The sequence below is a fragment of the Schistocerca americana genome, chromosome 4 (genome assembly GCF_021461395.2).
Source record: "Schistocerca americana isolate TAMUIC-IGC-003095 chromosome 4, iqSchAmer2.1, whole genome shotgun sequence".
In the NCBI taxonomy this organism is placed as follows: Eukaryota; Metazoa; Arthropoda; class Insecta; order Orthoptera; family Acrididae; genus Schistocerca; species Schistocerca americana.
The window spans coordinates 715,345,952-715,366,250 of record NC_060122.1 but is presented as its reverse complement, the minus strand read 5'-3'; positions in this window follow the sequence as shown (position 1 = coordinate 715,366,250).

Here is a 20,299-nt window from a genome sequence, read left to right as displayed (position 1 = left end):
ATGCGACAGCGAAAAATCCTTTGATTACTTGCTCACGACATCGCGAAAGTAGGAACAGGAAATAGTTTGTAAAAACAATGTAAATACTAGTGAGACACACAATTTGCAAAACTCGTGCAACAAATAACATAACATCTTAAGAGTATGACACAGCAGTTCACAAAACATCAGGAAAACAGAGGACAACAGTTTACACAGCAAAATCAGGCAATTAACGATTTCAAGAGTAGTATTAGTCAATAGTTCAGTGAAGTCCGCCCAAATAGCTGAAAGGTCAGCATGACAGACTGCCGTCCTAAGAGGCCGGGGTTCGATTCTCGGGTGGGTCGGGGATTTTCTCCACTCAGGGACTGAGTGTTGTGTTGTCTTCATCATCATTTCATCCCCATCCGGCGCGCAGGTCGTCCAATGTGGCGTCGAATGTAATAAGACCCGCACCAAGGCGGCCAAACCTGCCCCGTAAGGGGCCTCCCCGCCAATGACGCCAAACGCTCATTTCCATTTCCATAGTTCAGTGAAGTGGGCAAAACTATACGCACTGAATTATCTGACAAACTATCTGGGAAGTTAACAGAACTAGGTAAACAATTAGAACAAGAAATAATTACCGACATATCCCGCAATGTAAATACGTGAACGGAAAGATTATTATCCGTAGACAATAAACAGGAACGACTTGCAGGTGAGCTACAAAACCTTATTGAAGCATATTCCCAAATTCAAGAGACGCAATCCCAGGTGGATGCATCGGTAAACAATGAGATGGACACAGTTACCGAGGTACAAGACGTGAACAAGAACTTACCTACAGAAGTACAAAAGCTAAGATTAAGAGTGGACCAGTTAAGTATAGAGTCAAAATTTGCCAAAAAACCGAAACATAAGATATGTGCAGATGTAATGGAAATAATGAAAAAAGCTGAAGCCAGGAAGCTGGATAAGTGCAGCACCTTGTCGAAAAGATAGTGTCAGAATGCAAAATTTATGTAGATACAGTAGAAGAAGCTCTAAAAGAGAAATAAAGTAAATTTCTAGCTAAAACAGATTCAGGTTTAACGGAAGCAGAGGGAAGGTTACAAGACAGTATTGCTAAAACTACTGACATTCCAAAACAACATTTGACAGAAAACAAACCCATGCTTTTTGAGAAGTTAGATACTTTCACTGGTTTCCCACAATATGTGGCTAGCCCATCAAAGGAAGACAGCGACGGCTGGAGAATGCAACAACACTCGCCGGCAGCTGTATCTGTCCAGAATGCGCAGTTGCCATTCGCTACACCACAAGCAAACACAAACACGCCTGTCACTGGCAGCGCGGCGTGTTGTCAACATTACTTACAGGTGAAGGATTACTTAGGCATCGACAGTTTTTGGTATTTACCTATAAAAGGGAAAAGAACAAACCCCGTGGTCTTTATCAGAGCATTTAGAAACGCTTTATCTCGTACCTGAACTGAAGCCCAGAAAATTAGATTGATTGTTGGACACACACAGTGTGATGGTCTACTATGGGCTACGGACATGGTGGAACATTGCTATTACTATGAAGAGTTTGAGAGAGTTTTTCTGGATAGATATTGTTCCAAGGCCGTACAATAAAGGCTCAGACGTAAAGTATTTAACCTAGCTCCATTCAATAGCAAACATGGAAGCTTAAGGAGCTATTTTGAAAACTATTTGAATAAAACCAGATACTGGACGAACCCGTTATCTCAAGTAGACGTGCTGAAAATTTAAAAGAGCCGTCTACCTGCCCACATCACGAAAAATCGCATTACCATTCCATAACACGACACCGAATACTTTCTATCTGTACTCGACTCAATACATTTGATATACGAAGAGAGACCAGTACAACCCAAGCCTGTTAATACGCAGATAGTTCCACAGAGATTTACGGACTAACATGTGAACATCGGATTCGTAGTACAACACGGATGGCAACTTTACTCCACACAGACGTATGGTGAGGTAACGGTAACCACAACAGCAATGGCAAAAGCCGTAAATTCAAGGGCGGATATAAAAGAAATGGGCAAAAATTTAAGAAAAACAACTACAATGGGCAAGCAGAGTATGGTCAGCCTGTACAATACGTACAGACACAAGCTACTGGCAATAATCAGCTGTTCGCTTGGCCAACACTAACCAATACCAGACAGCTGAATAATCCGCAGACAGCGGAATTCGGCGAGCAAAGTAACGCATATATGCCGAATAACACGCAAAGGCAAAGATAATTTCAGTCGAGAGCCTCACAGGTTACTAACTGACGTCATCAAACGCCAACAAGCCATGTAGTAGAAGTTACGCCTAACCCAGAGACTGATGCCACCGCGATACTGGACAACTTGAACCAGTCACAATAGGGCCCCGTTCTGTGACCTGGGAGCACAGTGGCGGCACGAGCTTGATCGACACTTGCTTTATCAGATACGATCATATTAGTAATGTGAAAGATAATCTGTATCAAAATAATGAGGATACACATGGAAGGCGAGGTACAAACTCCTACTAAATCCAAAATATTTGACCTTGATGTACCCATTGTGCTTGACACAGGGATTCTTCCAAGAACTGATGAAACGTGGATGCATACCCACACTGCCAGTGCAAAATTGCAAGGTACAAACTGCGACTGGTCAGAAATCTAAAGAAGCCAAAATACAGGGTGATTCAAAAAGAATACCACAACTTTAAAAATGTGTATTTAATGAAAGAAACATAATATAACCTTCTGTTATACATCATTACGAAGGGTATTTAAAAAGGTTTTTTTTCACTCAAAAACAAGTTCAGAGATGTTCAATATGGCCCCCTCCAGACACACGAGCAATATCAACCCGATACTCCAACTCGTTCCACACTCTCTGTAGCATATCAGACGTAACAGTTTGGATAGCTGCTGTTATTTCTCGTTTCAAATCATCAATGGTGGCTGGGAGAGGTGGCCGAAACACCATATCCTTAACATACCCCCATAAGAAAAAATCGCAGGGGGTAAGATCAGGGCTTCTTGGAGGCCAGTGATGAAGTGCTCTGTCACGGGCTGCCTGGCGGCCGATCCATCGCCTCGGGTAGTTGACGTTCAGGTAGTTACGGACAGATAAGTGCCAATGTGGTAGCGCTCCATCCTGCTGAAATATGAATTGTTGTGCTTCTTGTTCGAGCTGAGGGAACAGCCAATTCTCTAACATCTCCAGATACTGTAGTCGCCATCTTAGCATCAACTGACGCTGACACCTAGTCAACAGCGCCTAAAGCGAACAAATGTACAACTAAATGAAACTTTATAGCTCCCTTAATTCGCCGACAGATAGTGCTTAGCTCTGCCTTTTGTCGTTGCAGAGTTTTAAATTCCTAAAGTTGTGGTATTCTTTTTGAATCACCCTGTACAATCTTTAATTCCCATCCGATTAGGCCAGTTTTCTGTACGATGTGATTTTTTGATAGTAAAGAAATTATTAGTTGACTGGTTAATCGGTATGGATACATTTAGGACATACCAAGTACAAATTGATATAGGCAAGGGCCAATGTCATTTCATGGTAAATAACAAATTATTTGCAATAGACCTAATCAGGGGAAGTACTGATAGACGTAAAACTGAAGTTACTCACGACTTTGTGATTCAGTTGGTAAATCCCATAGTCATGTTTGTCAACACACACTACAAAGAACAATCGGCAGCAGAAGAGGTAAACTTCAAATGGGCTCACATGGCTCTGAGCACTATGGGACTTAACTTCTGAGGTCATCAGTCCCCTAGAACTTAGAACTACTTAAACCTAACTAACCTAAGGACATCACACACATCCATGCCTGAGGCAGGATTCGAACCTGCGACTGTAGCGGTCGCGCGGTTCCAGACTGTAGCGCCTAGAACCGCTCGGCCACTTCGACCGGCAGGTAAACTCCGACACAATAAACATGAAGGTAAGTGAATTAAAGTTCTTGCCTCAAGAACAGCATGCGAAACATAGGAAACCGATACTTGCTTATATACATGTATTTGAAAAAAAGACCTGGTATCATTAAGGATTTTGTGTACAAAATGAAAGTATATCTTCATGAAACTTTTTGTTCTACCTCATACCACGGACAAAGAGCGAAGCAGTAAGAAAAGGAATTAACAGGATGCTTGAATAGGGGCATGATACAACCATAATTTTCCTCTTATTGTACTCCTACTTGGGCCGTGAGGAGGCCAGAAGGCAAGGTGCACTTGGTCTTTGACACAAGTAACATTAATAAGATTATTGTATCAGTCCGAACATGTCCAGACAATTTAGGGGAACAGCTTATGAAATTCCATGATGCTAAATTTCTTACTATAATCTACCTCCGGTCCTCATATTAGTAAATAAAACTGCATGAAGAAAGTCAGAAGTATACCGCATCATACGTGGGCTCAGGTCCTTCGAATTTCAAGTATTACTATTTGGATTGAAAATAAGTGAAGGTGTATTTACCTCTGCTTCGGACAATGTGCTAGGACCCAAACTTTTGAGTAAGGTAACAGTATATGTGGACGACCCTTTAGTCGCCACACCCACTTGGGTAGTACACTCAAGACTAATTGGACAAGTATTGAACCACTTTTCCAAACAGGGAGTAACAACCAGATCCTACAAAAATGATGCCATTAGGAACTCACCTATTCCTCAAAAAAAGAGGCAATTAAGAGCATACTTAGGCCTAGTCTCATTTTCAGGAAATTCATCGCTCACCAACTTATGACCAGTGATGCTTTATTCAATCTTCTCTGGAAAAGCAGACCTCGTTTATGATACAAGCAATGTCAAACTGATTACGAGAATATAAAGCAAGCCTTATTAAATGCTAATATTTCATGTTGACCAGATATGAAGAAGGATTTTTGTGCATGCACAGAAACATCTTCTGAAGATCTGGCTGCATTCCTTTTTCAAATGGTAGAGGAAGCAGGAAATCTCATCCCTAAAGTAATTAGCTTCACCAACCGCACCTTATCCAAAGCTGAACGCTCATATTCAGTTAAAGAGTTGGAGAGTTTGGCTATAACATAGTCCTTTAAGAAGTTTTAATATTTCCTTTGGGGTAAACACACAAAGCATACTGTGACCATCAGTCCCTATCGTTTCTGTTAACTTGTAAATTACTACACTGACAGATAGCCAGATGGTGTATGTATCTTCAAGAATTCGATTTTGAAATAGAGTACATAAAAGGAAACGAAAACATAATAGTCGATGCTATTGCTCAATAACCACATGGCTTAGAGAGTTTCAATGATCCTTTAGAGCAGGAAAATGACACAAGAGCTAAGTTGGTGGAGTACAAAACACTCCAACGTGTGTAGACACATGGGGCAATTACAGCAGGAAGACAAATGCCAGAGTAAAATAAGAGCGAAACTTACGCAAAATGGTGATGAAAAGTTAAAAAGGTTTTCCACTATTCATGAAGGTGTTCTGTTCCATGGGAACCATCCCAAATAAGAACAGTAGTATGAATGTTTGCTAGAGGACTATGTGGATGATTTTATCTCACACACACAGAGACCTTGGGGCCATTATGGCACTGCAAAGTGCACTAACAAAATAGGTAAATATTGTTATTACCGCACTCTTAGACGATGAGTACTACAGGTGGTACTAAAGTGTATTGCCTGCCAGAAAACAAAACATTCTAACATCTCCAAACAGATTGAACTATATCCCATTGTGGCTAAAAATCTGTAGAAAAGATATCTTTTTATGAGGCTGGACCCTAATCCCAGAGGTAAGAGTGGCGTAAAGTATATGGTAGGTCTGCATGATATTTTCACCAAATACATAAAATTGTATACTGTAGAAATCATTACAGCCAGTTCAATTATAAGAAGAATCAAAGAGAATTATTTTGTAAGAGTAGGAAACCAGAAGCCATATAAACAGATAATGCCTCATATTTTGTAAATGGAAAGAGTTTGTATACTCTAACCATATCAAACACATTTTAGTGTCCAAATTTCGTCCCGAAGCATCCCCCATTGAAAGGTTGTTTAAAGAATTCAACAAGTTTGTGAGGACCTATATACCTCATAAACATATCAAGTGGACTGAATATGTCACTCACTTTTTACAAGTTGTTAAAGGCCTTCCCCATAGATCAACTGGATTTACACCAAATGAGCTCATGTTCAATTGCAAACAAGTAGACGAGTGGAAGAAACCTTTGCCTAAGATACCTATACAGGAATTATCATCAGAGGATAAGATACGGCAAGCAGTAATCAACCTTGGAACCTGGGCTAAATACAGGAAAGGAATTTGTGACAGAAAACTGAAATGAACGAAACAATTTTATGTAGGACAAAAGGTGTTACTTAGAACACATCCCAAATCCACAAAACCTGTAAAACTGAACTATAAGTGGCAACTACTACACACCGGGCCATACATAATTACTAAAATCCTCTACCCAGAAGCATACAGACTGGTACACATGAACACAGGTAAAGACAAGGCCTTGACCCGCACCAGATGAAAACTTTTACATATTGAAAGAAGGGTGTATGCCCTCTAAGTTACATGATTGTATAATAATATTAGATTTAGACTGCTGGAAAGTCACATTCCAGAATTTATGTTGTTAATTGTTAAGGAAAATTTTTGTTTGTGTTTTTCCTTATATGTCAAATGTGTAAACGACAAGATGAGTGGTTGTAACAAGGAAGAATTTTACGTTTATGTGTCTGGAGATTACGATACTCTAAAGACAAAGCTTCACCTTGCATGTAGCCCAGTTATAAACAAATAAATGAACTTGTAAAATGCACGGTAGCATGCAATGCAATACACATCTCGCCATAATGCAACTGGTATCAGGGCAATCCAGTGCATGTGCATTGGGAAGTAAGCTGGCAACAAACCACAAGCGTGTGCGCTCCAGACAGGCACAATTGAAAGTGTTGGAGCACTCAAAACAAACAAACCTGATGAGCTACAGCTTGCACTAGCATTTGTAAAGCCTATCGAGGAATCAGAGATATAGAATGTAGAGTCTATACAACAACTGTCTATACAATACACACAAACAAAGATAAACTAAGGGATTATATACACGGGAATGGGACGATAAAGTAGGAGATATTTACTTAAGCTAAGCTGCTACGTCCTTTATATTCAAATATATGCAATATTTACAGATTTAAGTATTTAAAGTGCATACACTAATCATTCTTGATACAAGAGAAAACTCTTGTTGCAGGTAAACAAGCGAGTACAGTATAATTGGCTAACTGAATAAGAGATCGCACCATGCCCCTAATACACTTTATCTTTCAAATTTATAAGGTAAGGAGAGACGCATACATGAAATACGTTTTGTGGTAACACGACTACACACTGAAGTGAATGAATACATGGTTGAATATGTGAAGGAAGTATTAGTAACCATCGAGCACTTATCTATGAAGATTTAGTTTTAAGTTAGCATTAAGTTTTTTTTCTTCCAAGTGTTGAGTGGTACTTAATATAGGTAAATAAATTAGTGAAATCAATGTGAAGTGAAGTAGAAATAAGAAAATAAATGAAAAACTTAGTTTAGTTTAGAAGTTTTACACACTGGCTAACAGCGGGCAGAGCAGCAGTGACCATGACTGGTGCGTAAAGTCAGCACGTTCAGGAAAAGCCATCGCCCTCCCCACATAAGCGGAAGCTGTCGATTCAGCCGTCAGGGCATCGCCTGACCAGCTCATGTGTTTTTCAATTGTCACGTGTGATCAAAGGCCCTTGACTACATTCCAAGAGCCAATGACTGATATTAAGAAGATTCTTCGAGAAGCTTTTCAACGTGACAGAAGAGGAAATGACCGTGAAGTCGTTCACCTCCAGTGAACTGAAGTAAATAAATACGCGAGACACAGTGGGGCCGACTGTAATTTTCAGTCAGTTTCGGTGCTGAAGACCCCTCATGCAAGACGAGACTTCATCGTACACAGAAGCACCAAGTCCGCCACTGTAATGGAATAGCAAGCAGCAGCCTCGCCGCCAGAAGACAGAAGTTAGAAGGTATTCGAAGACTGATTTTTAGGTACCCGGGTGACTCGTGAGGTTGGGAAGGAGACGGTCTCACATCAGCAGTCACCTGTGAGCTGGGATGAAGATTTGACAGCCGAAGACTGGCAAGCTGGAGTCTGTTGTTCGAGTCTGGGACACTGGCTTTCCCCCGACGCACAACACAGGCGGCAGCATAGAGAAGAGAAGCACTGGGACGCCACATTCAAGGTATCACCATCCGATTCACGACTTCGTTCTCAATAATTACACGGGCCACTGCATGGGGCGCGTCTCGAGGCAACTGGGCGAAACGGCGACACGAGATACACACCGCCAGGCGTAATCAGACGCCGCCGCTCACGCAAGCAGAAGGCTTCGCAAACGACACAGCTGCAGCTCTCCCAGCCAGAACAATCCAGTAAGGAAACCGTTGTACAAAACTTTCAAATATCTTATGTAAAAATGCTGTTTCATTCTACCTCATACCCGAGCCAAGGAAGAACCCACCCTGCCCACATGTTGTTAAGAGAGAAAAAGTAATTTATTTAGTGTTTTTCACCCTGACATAATGCCCTAGAATCAAATACCCTTTGCAGTAATGCTCATCCTGACAATTGACTAGCATCAAAAGAGGAAACCCAGTTACACAGGGAACAATGCATCGACACGTCCCAAAACGAAGAAAGATAGATACTTATAGAGTGTTAGGTATCATATAAAAATAAGAAGGACCGCATTGCAAGATAAATGTAGTTATAAGTTTATGATATGTATGTAGGTGATAGTGTGAAAGTCTGTGAAGAAGAAAACAGTTGCAGTACATCACATATCACATTGCTGAGCTAAGGTTGAATACTACCAAATAATCGCGGGGTCGAAACCTAACTACTGTGAGCGTCGACTACTCACGAAAGCGTGAAACACCTGAATTACGCCGGCCGCGGTGGTCTAGCGGTTCTAGGCGCTCAGTCCGGAGCTGCGTGACTGCTACGGTCGCAGGTTCGAGTCCTGCCTTGGGCATGGATGTGTGTGATGTCCTTAGGTTAGTTAGGTTTGAATAGTTCTAAGTTCTAGGGGACTGGTTGCATGGGGGCTTAATTAAATATGATTGAAAATATTTTTGGTATTTAGTAGCTGTATGTCCGATTACGCTGTGTCTCGTAATCGGTTGGCCCTGACTAGTATCATTACGCTATCTGACTGCAAAGAACAACAACAAAGAATGAAATGAAATTTTCGTTAACACAATTAATTAATTAAGTCCCCAGCAACTATAAAACCTACGAAACCAATAAGCACAAGAGTAACTGTTCTGTGTGTGGGAGTGTGACTCAACGCACATCTGGCACGGTTCTTCTTCAACAAGACAAGAATTTTAAATACCAATTATACTGACGTGATAAAAGAAAATTAGAAAAACTATAATTACGCAAGAAAACCTGAATTACACTCTAATACAAGAACACAAGCCAGATGCTTTGTTGACTGAACCTGTAATAACGCATTATTTAAAACATGGAAATAATGAAAAAACACGCAATATTTTACCTTCATATATATTGGCGAAAAGCACTCTGATCGTCACAGTATTTTCATTAGAATAACATCTTCTATCTCTCCCATCAAACAACTGCATAAAACATGGAACAAGCACTCCTTACTACAACATCTCGACAAGCCTTGCCCACTAGCACATCTTAACACGCACTGTATTCTACGAGCTCTGCCCACGCACTGACTGCCACGAGTTCTTAACAGGCACTGACTTCCACGAGCTCTTAACAGGCACTGACTACTACGAGCTCTCTCCTAGCACTGTGGAGGCGGCTTAATAGTACTCTTTGGCGCAATCTCTGGCGCAGTGGCTCAGTGTAGCCACCTTTCATATGCCCCTCCTCCACAGGCCAGAATTTGATGGTATTTTTGCCAGCATTGGTGGTGAAAATACCACCAAATTCGTTCACAAAAATACAGACAAAGATAAAAGATAATATTAATACCTAAATATCACATAATTAGTTAAAATTTTGGCTTTGCACTGACCTTTCAATAACCTAATATATGAAAAGTTTATACAAATGTTCACATAAAATGCTTTCAATGATTAGTTTATACAAAAAAAAGACACCAACAGGTGACATCTTTTCAGTAGAAGCAGTCCATCAGTGGCATCCAGTAAAGTTTAGCAGGTACACCCAGCAACATGTCACATTAGTTCAGTAGAAGCAATCCATCAGAGGCACCCAGCAATGTTAAGTAGGTGCAGACAGCAACAAGTGACTTCATTTCAGTAGAAACAGTTCATCAGTTGCGCCCAGCAATGTTGAGCAGGTGCAGACACCAACAAGTGACATCATTTCAGTAGAAGCAGTCCATCAGTTGCACCCAGCAATGTTGAGCAGGTGCAGACACCAACAAGTGACATCATTTTAGCAGAAACAGTCCATCAGTTGCACCCAGCAATGTTGAGAGCAGGTGCAGACACCAACAAGTGACATCATTTCAGTAGAAGCAGTCCATCAGTTGCACCCAGCAATGTTGAGCAGGTGCAGACACCAACAAGTGACATCATTTCAGTAGAAGCAGTCCATCAGTTGCGCCCAGCAATGTTGAGCAGGTGCAGACACCAACAAGTGGCATCATTTCAGTAGAAGCAGTCCATCAGTTGCACCCAGCAATGTTGAGCAGGTGCAGACACCAACAAGTGACATCATTTCAGTAGAAGCAGTTCATCAGTGGCACCTAGAAATGTTGAGTACGTGGAGACACCGACAAGCGACATCATTTCAGTAGAAGCAGTCCATCAGTTGCACCCAGCAATGTTGAGCAGGTGCAGACACCAACAAGTGACATCATTTCAGTAGAAACAGTCCATCAGTTGCACCCAGCAATGTTGAGAGCAGGTGCAGACACCAACAAGTGACATCATTTCAGTAGAAGCAGTCCATCAGTTGCACCCAGCAATGTTGAGCAGGTGCAGACACCAACAAGTGACATCATTTCAGTAGAAGCAGTCCATCAGTTGCACCTAGCAATGTTGAGCAGGTGCAGACACCAACAAGTGACATCATTTCAGTAGAAGCAGTCCATCAGTTGCACCCAGCAATGTTGAGCAGGTGCAGACACCAACAAGTGACATCATTTCAGTAGAAACAGTCCATCAGTTGCACCCAGCAATGTTGAGAGCAGGTGCAGACAGCAACAAGTGACATCATTTCAGTAGAAACAGTCCATCAGTTGCACCCTGCAATGTTGAGCAGGTGCAGAGAGCAGTCCATGATATTCACTATCACTGATCACACAGTTCATCAGCAGAAATTAATCATTCCTAAGTGTCACACATTACGTTGAAAAGTGCAGGTAACAGTCCATAATATTCACCTTCACTAATCTGACAGATCAGGCATGAACAATAGTTTGAAAACACATACAAATGCTTTTACAATGCTCTTACACTAAACATACAAATTCTAATAAACACACAAAAGATGTCAGATAATTGTCATATTAACTATTACAAATACTCAATTATCAGTAAACCTATAATATTTATGGGTGTCAGTGCAAGCCACTACAAACAAATAAAATAATATTTACGAGATAGGTGGGTAGGATTAGGAAAGGAAAACACACAAAACACACTCATTCATCTTTCATCCACATTAAGTACTACTGTGTAATTGAATGGTGTTAACTGTGTAAATGTAATTCTGTCAAAATCTGATGTTCATCATGTGTATCAAGTAATAGTGGCAGCAATGTATAACAGTCAATAATAGTTAGGTCAACGTCATAGTCATCATGTCAAGACCAATGTTTGCCAAGCCAGATCAAATGTACTGTTGTTGAACAACTGTCAGTGAGCCAAGATATGCAAATACTTCCTCTCTTCAAAAAAAGTATATACTGCTTAGTGATTTAACAAAGTGTGTGTATAGACTATCTTCCTTCTACTTTAGTGTTCTAGTCTGCTATCTTCATCCTCCTTGTTCCATAAGACCAACAAAAAAAATATGCATCTCACTTACTTTACCTCTTATCCACCAAAACTCCAATAATCATCAACTTCACACAATCTCAATAATACCTCTTCAATACATCGATACATATAAACCTTATTGCCAATATATGCTCCTCACTTACTTTACCTCTTATCCACCATAACTCCAATAATCATCAACTTCATATAGTCTCTATACCTCAATAATACCTCTTCAATACGTCGATACATATAAACCTTATTGCCAATATCATTTCACTTCCATAACAACTCTTTCCTCTAGTCAGTCTCCTCGAACAAGTACAGATAAAATCCTAGTGGAAACTTCAGTTCATCATCCCATACAATCTGAAGACACATTGTCAACACACAACCTCTGTGTAATCCATCTGACCCAAATCTTCTGCTCATTATGAATTATAAACAAAGAAATGCATACATGACCTCTAACAGACTTAGTTCGAATAACTCTCAGTAATTAAGTACGATTACGGAGTGTGAATAATCATAATATTTCACAGTGTGCACACCACTTCAAGAATCATGGCAGAAGCAAACATGTGGAGTATTTTTGTGTCAAGTGTCACTTCCTATTTCAATTGCTCACGAAGAATGCAGTGTAATAACTGTCAATGGTCTAAACCTAGTTTTGGTATGTCATGACGTTAGCCTCCTTCCTATTAGCATAAATTTATACAGCTTCCATAAAACCTCAGCTCATGCGACTTCTATGAAGTTTCTTGTACTAATGTCGTTTATGTCGAATTATAGCAGTTCATTTTCTTATCTTAAAAATATAAGGCACTGAGCGTAAGCAAAACAAGCACTAGCGAGTAAATATATCAGTAGTGAACAGAATGTCAAAAAGTGGATACAGCACAAATCCTACAACGAGGCTCTGCCAAGCGAACAATCTGTAACCTATACCATAGTGTAACCTAAACTCTATGTTCATACACAGTATATCAGCATTTCTATATACCAAATTAAAGAGTAGTTATGACAACAACAGATATGTATAAATATGCAATCCATACGCAAAGCAGTAAACATGTCATTAGCATCATATCAGCATAAGCAAATAAATGTTCATATGTCATCCTAATAAGTAAACATGAAGGTGCAAGCAGATAAATCACAAAGTATAACTTACATACCTAACCACATCAGCACAATTAATCAGGTGACAATTATAATTTAAATAAATAAGCACAGCAGGCACATAATTAAAAAATATATATATATATGACATCAGTGAAAAAGCATAGCAGCCAAGCGATGCATAATATACACAAGTTACAACCCAGTTCATTAATAATCATTGTCAAAATCAGTTAACGTACGCAAGCACGTCACTTCACAAGTAGTTTCATAGAGCATGAAATTTAGCACAAAGTATGAATCACGTAATTGCGAGCAGCAAATTACGTCTAAAGTACGTACCTAAGTGGAAATATGTTACCTGAAAAATGAACTCAATTAATAGTTACCTTTTTTTTTTAGTTTATTAGTTTCTTCTTCGAAATTACATTCTTCCTGAAAATTTCTCGATAGCAAGTCCACTTAACGTCGGAGACACACAGAATTTACCTGAAGTTCTTAAATATTTTATAGAACCGTATCCTGAAAAATACTGAATGTTAATAACATAATTCATCAAGTCACTATAGCTTTATACTGAATTTAATCGGAGAAATTAAACTGTGTATTTGTTTACGGCTGTCAGTGCATTCGCACTGAGCGCTCGATCAGCTGTAGGCGCGTGACGTAGGAAGCAATTGTTCGCGGTCAACGACTGCTTTGTGCGGCGCGCAGACTTGACTGTTGCTTTGAGTATGTGCCGCCGCCAAAACACAGCGCGGTATCCTTGTACTCTCCGCATGTTCACATCTAGCTGTCAGTTTCTCAAAAGTATGTCATTCCACAAAAAAATTTTTCAAAAGTATATCATTCCACAAAAATTTTGGAAACTGCGAACCTCACGTTTTGTGGTAGGTACAGCATAATTACGAATAGCGTCTAATTTTTTTTTGATCAGGAAGAATACCTTCTGCACAAATAATGTGACCGAGAGATTTCACCTGTGAACGACCAAATTCAGAATTTTCTAAGTTTACTGTAATGCCAACTCTTGCAAAGATACGTAATAATGAATCCAAAATTTGGTTGTGCTCACTCCAAGAATGTTTAGCAATAAGAATGTCGTCAACATATGAAGTAATACTGTCACGAAGATAAACAGGTAAAATTTCATTTAAGCTACGAATGAATGCTGCTGAAGGTACAATAAGTCCAAATGGTAATTTACGAAATCACTTTTAGGTACAATTAGTCATATCAGGTTATTATTTACTTACTCACTAGATAGATTGATAGTCGAAGAGTTGTTTTGACAGATGCAAAGAATAGTAAAAGAGTAGGCAGCGGTACAGAAAACTAAAAGAGAAATAGCACCACTACAGCTCGGGGCCCTATGCTCGCTACGGCACATATTCACTTAGTGTAGTGAATCCCCTGAGGACCTTAATAGCCGCACATAATTTCCAGTTTGTGACTTAGTGGCAAATTTGGCGGGAGTGCGTACATTAATTGAACTAACCATGTACATGGATGTATGTCATTCTTAGAGTTGCGGAAGATCTTAAATTTCCGAACAGTCAAAAAGTGTTTATAGTCAAAGTTTTCGCCTCGTGGCGACAAAGACGTACCGCGTCTGTCCCAGTCCCAATGACGATTATTGTTAAATTCACGCGCCTGGCGCTCTCTTGTTGCATCCCGTACATGAAACAAATTACTTTCTTCAAAGCCCTCTGCTATCTGTGACTCTAAATTTCTTTTGCTGTCTTTTCCTAAAATTTCGCCTTCGATCTGTTTGACTTGCTTTCGTAATCCCTCAACTTCCCTTTTCACGCGTTCATTAAATTCGCCCCTAACATTTCCCGCAAAACCAGTTTCCTTCGTCATAGCTGTAAAGCTATCTGTGTTCGATACTATTTCAGAATCTTCTATCGTTAATCTCGTATCCTGTGAATTTTCTGATTGAGAAAAATTTTGAAATGGTTCCGGACTATTTTCTTGACTGATTAAATTGTTTTCCACTTCATTATTCATGATACTGTTCTCCTCTGTTGGCGAGTTCGCCATGTTAACAATTTCGTCATTCTCACTATCCATCATTTTTGCCTTTTTCATTGATCGCGTAATCATTTACAAAACATAAAAAAATTCGTCACTGTACGAAAATTGCACACAATGACTCTTTATCTCCAACAATACTATTCACACGAGATGTTTCCCTCAAACACGATTAACGAACAATTGAAATAATTGCACTAGATTTTCAAACACGTATACAAGACAACAACAAAAAATAAATTTGAAAAATACCATTAGAAGAATGCCAATTACCAAATCTACACATCAATACAGACTACAATTACTGAACTACAAATTACTACAACAATACTACAGTCTACTATTTTTACAATCAGAAGAATCCAAGGGACGATCCGAAGCAGCGGTCGCCACGTGCATGGGGGCTTAATTAAATATGATTGAAAATATTTTTAGTATTTAGTAGCTGTATGTCCGATTACGCTGTGTCTCGTAATCGGTTGGCCCTGACTAGTATCATTACGCTATCTGACTGCAAAGAACAACAACAAAGAATGAAATGAAATTTTCGTTAACACAATTAATTAATTAAGTCCCCAGCAACTATAAAACCTACGAAACCAATAAGCACAAGAGTAACTGTTCTGTGTGTGGGAGTGTGACTCAGCGCACATCTGGCACGGTTCTTCTTCAACAAGACAAGAATTTTAAATACCAATTATACTGACGTGATAAAAGAAAATTAGAAAAACTATAATTACGCAAGAAAACCAGAATTACACTCTAATACAAGAACACAAGCCAGATGCTTTGTTGACTGAACCTGTAATAACGCATTATTTAAAACATGGAAATAATGAAAAAACACGCAATATTTTACCTTCATATATATTGGCGAAAAGCACTCTGATCGTCACAGTATTTTCATTAGAATAACATCTTCTATCTCTCCCATCAAACAACTGCATAAAACATGGAACAAGCACTCCTTACTACAACATCTCGACAAGCCTTGTCCACTAGCACATCTTAACACGCACTGTATTCTACGAGCTCTGCCCACACACTGACTGCCACGAGTTCTTAACAGGCACTGACTTCCACGAGCTCTTAACAGGCACTGACTACTACGAGCTCTCTCCTAGCACTGTGGAGGCGGCTTAATAGTACTCTTTGGCGCAATCTCTGGCGCAGTGTAGCCACCTTTCATGGTGACCATACATGTTATGTCCCATAGTGCTCAGAGCCATTTTTGAACCTGAATTACACTGAAATTCTTATGCACGATTCTTAGTTTTGTAAACATTGTTTTACGCCCATTCTATGTAAAATATCGTACTGTTTGTACAACCCTGTAAACCTCAGTATATGAAATGGTTATTCTTTATACAATGAGCGTAATGAGTAAATATTGAGCTGCACTTTTAAACACTGAATAAGTATTTGATACGATTCAGTTGTGCTTAGAAACAACAAACTATTTTGTTCTTGGGATCACCGTTAAGTCTATTAATGAGACGTAACTGAGCACGTAAATGCCCTTCCATGGAATTTTCATAACTCTTTAGTGTGTAGATCCTTCCTGGAGAATGCTAGAGAGATGAGGCCATACGTAGTCATCTGAGTGGCGCGTAGTATCTATTATAGCGACTATTGTTTACTTCTTTGATTCTTTTTTAATTGATAAATATGCTCCGACAAGAAGTCATTGTAAATTGAAATGAAATATATGTCAATTTATGCAATAAATGAAAACAGAATCTATTATTGTATGAACATTATGTGAAGCATGTGTAGCCAAATGAGAGTAAAATGAGTATTCATATAATTGGAATTCAATAATATAACGTTAATGAAATTTGACAAAATGTACTAAAACCGAGTGGTAAGTAAGAACCCTGTGTATAAAAAGGGGAGGGAATATGTTACAGACTACAATGTATATCAGCGATCATAATGGCATGTCAGAAAATGAATAGGATAAGTGTATTTTGTAATTGTATTTGTCTTTTATTACGTTTTGTGTACAGTATGTGGAAAAGACACTACAGAAACATTATGTAATGCAACTGTATGAAAGACGCTGAAAAACAAAGTGAAAAAACATACCATACCTGGCTGTAAAGTGTTAAGCGTACGTGTGTTAAAACAATATGTGGTGTTGTCATGTAGGTGTGCGCACGGTAAACTAAAAATGGCAAACTTCGTGCAGCATGAATTTTCTGTGCTCCACAACATCGTAAAATCAGCAAGGAACTTAACTTGTCGATAGATGTCATATGTACGGCTGGTCTCCCCATTGAATAAGTGAGAGTGACAAGGTGAAATAAATTCCTTGGGACTCTGAAATGGAAACCAGTTGTCACCACAGCGAACATTTCACAGAGGATCACGCCACTGAACACGAGCTTCACGAGTTTGTGCAGTGAAAGTCACTGTAAATGCACGACACAGGCACTCTGGCCTCTTACAGAACATGTGAGCAAGAGCTGTGACGATAAAGGACGTTGGGCTGGGCGCACATACTTGGCAATCAAAACACTGTGCAGATGCTGACAACAAGGGGACTATATGGTTACAGCATGCACTTTGACCGAGCTAGGTGGCACAGTGGTTAGCACACTAGACTCGCATTCAGGTGGATGACAGTTCAATCTCGCGTCTGGCCATCCTGATTTAGGTTTTCTGTGATTTCCTTAAATTGCACCAGGCAAATGCCAGGATGGTTCCTTCCTGTGAGATGGATGACCTCGCTGTTTGGTCTCCTCCTAAGACAACCCAACACATGCACTTTGTTAGGAGAGAAAACATACATGTATGTGTTAAAAGAAGCTGACATACCCATATAAATTAACAACTATTCAGGATAACTCCAAAGGCCGAAATAACGGCCCTAAAAAAGGGAAATAAGCCTAAACACTGTGCACCTCTATATGACATCAGTGCACAGTGGGGGGCAATAGTATTGCCTCATATTATTTTTTGTTCTTTTCTTTTCTTATGTATAAGCTGTATGTAAACTAAATGAGTTATAGACATCACTAACGGTAAATTAATGAGCTATTTTGTGGCAAGGATAATGTTTTGAGACATAATTAAATATCTGTATGAAACAAAGTAAGAAATACGTTCATCATTTTATTAATTCATGTGTCTTCACCTTTTTGTTTTGGGAAGTGGTAGTGTAAGGATGTATGTTGGGATTCAATGTATCAACATTGGTAAAAATGTATATCTTAACCACTCAATAAAAGTATTATAAAATGTTATTAAAAAGGAATATTGATTCAAATGGTTAAGAGTTCATCATTTCACTCAACACCTAGATCCTGCATCAAGCGGTTTGCTGCAGGCAAGAATAATTCATGCTGTATATGAGGGAGTGATCCTGCAGCAACATTGTCACACTCAAGACTAAACACAATAGAATTAATGTCAAGCTCGACAACTTCAATAGTTGTGGTCATTATTTGATATCACACACTAGTGGAAGCAGCAGCACGAAATGCAAATTATGTTGATTGAGCTTGAAATGTTATGATATTAAAGGTCTGTTGATATTGGTATCAGTTAAGTTCACCCAAGACAGTGCACAGATTCATAAATTACTGTCAAAATTTTCTTGAATTATTCTTTCCTATTAAATTTCCATTTATTCAAACACTTATTAATCCATTACCACATCCGTATTCACTGGTAGTAACTTATTGGCTTTACTAGTTTTTTTGAAATTGTGGTTAATTGATTTAGATATTATGCTATTAGTTATAGCCGCTCTTGGTGGGTGTAGTGTTATCAGGTTAGAGCAGCATTCAATTGCTATAAAAATATATGCCATTACTCCCTCCCTTTAGGCAGCAGGCCCTAGAAGTCCTCAACTACTAAATCAATTGAATAGAATAGCACATGTAGTGCAATGGTTAATAATATGACTTTTTTATACAAGACACAGGTCCTAATTACTATTTCAATCTGTCTGCATAAATTCTTAAAATAGTGAAATTGTTTCGTGGGTAGTGCATATTTTTAGCACCAAAATGGATGTACACTATGTGTAAGTACTATATTAATAATTCCACCGAATTTTTGCATATTACACAGTAACCATATGTTTGATTTCTTATTTTTATAAAGTAAAATCCCTCTTTATGCATATGATAATCAAGCTTACTTCAGTGAGTAACAGAGGGCTTCAGTATAACCAAAAATTTACTGGATATTTAGTTAAATACACCTTTCAACTTAAAGGATCTCAAATGACTGAATTTCTCTTGCAGCCAAGTGGCATTCATGTTTCTTATACAACACTTTTCCAAGGAAGGCCTATGTGTATTGTATGGAATGATGTATGACATTGGAGTCTCTCTGCTACATATGTGCTGACATCAGAACAGCTGTCACTGCATCCACAACACTGCACAAAGGCCAAGGAATACCTCAAACAGGAATTATGAAACACAAGCAGAAACATTAACTTGAGCATGTTACACCAATAAATCATTGGTTATCAAAACTGGAATCTAATTTAATGGTTTAATCATCTAACGGAAAACTTACAATACAGAACATTTACTTATTCATATTTAATGCTGAGAGTACATAAATCTTAAATCAAAGAAGACATTCGTGGGAATCTTCCCAAACTAAAACTCTGAAATTTCTGTACCCTCATAGTACATCAGTTTGCCGAGAACAGGCTGGAGATGTCACAGTTTTGTATCAGAAGGTAACCTCTGTATCACCTCTAAACTCTTAGTCAAGGGACAAAGGCCATGGTTGTCAATGACATGTTCCAAATATTAGACATCAATATTGAAAAATTTACATTTTTGTAAATTACACTTGAATCCTGCAGCAGTAAAAATTTTAAAAAGTGACTCCAAATTTTTGAGATGCTATTCCATTGTTTGTCCAAATACAGTGATGTCATCTAACTAACTTGAAAAGGACAGAACTTTGGATCTCACTTGTCCAAGAGTGGGAGCAGAGGTACTTCTGTAGGGAAGGCGCTGGTATTGATACAAGCTGATGTGCATGTTCACCACCATGAATTGTTTTGTTTCCCCATCCAGAGGAGATTGTAATAAGCATTACATAATCCAGGGTTTGAAAAGAATCATCCACCTTCTAGGCGATCCACAGGCTCATCAATACGAGGA